Source organism: Myotis davidii, unplaced genomic scaffold (genome assembly GCF_000327345.1).
Source record: "Myotis davidii unplaced genomic scaffold, ASM32734v1 scaffold164, whole genome shotgun sequence".
Taxonomy (NCBI): domain Eukaryota; kingdom Metazoa; phylum Chordata; class Mammalia; order Chiroptera; family Vespertilionidae; genus Myotis; species Myotis davidii.
The window spans coordinates 1,046,509-1,047,152 of NW_006296417.1; positions in this window are offsets into that span (position 1 = coordinate 1,046,509).

The following is a 644-nucleotide window of genomic DNA, read 5'->3' on the forward strand; positions in this document are numbered from 1 at the left end:
TGCTCGGAGGCCTGAGCAGGTCCCCGGGGTGCCGGGTGGGGCGGGGCCCTGGGCCCAGCTCGCCCACCGGAGGCTGAGGGGGATGCTGTTTATAAAACACCGCTGCAGTGAGGCCTTTCCTAACGGCTGCTCAGGCACCTGCTGGGTCCTGTCCACCCAGGAAACAGTCGAACCCGTCCAGCTGATTTGAGCCAAACTGCCCACAATGGCCAGGAAGCAGAGTCTCACCGATCGGTGCCCGGGCCCGGGTCTCCTGGGGGCACTGGCTGACCTCTGGGACCTCAGCTCAGGTGAGGAGGTCCCGGCTGCTCGGAGAGCCACCCAGACCCCTGTCAGCCCCGCTTGGCTTCCCTGCTTCGGAAATTCATCCATGTGTCCCACCAGCACCCGTGCCCTTGGGTCCCCGGCCTCCAATCCAGGCAGGAGAGACTCGCTCCTCCAAGGCTTTCCAAGTGAAGTGGTTTCATTTCATCTCCACCAGACAAGTTACCCAATATAATGGGGGCTGCTGCTTTTCATATTCTTTTTTTAAAAAAAGATCTTTATTGATTTCAGAGAGGAAGGGAGAGAAACACCAATGATGAAAGAGAATCATGGATCGGATGCCTCCTGCACCCCCCACACTGGGGATCAAGCCTGTAACC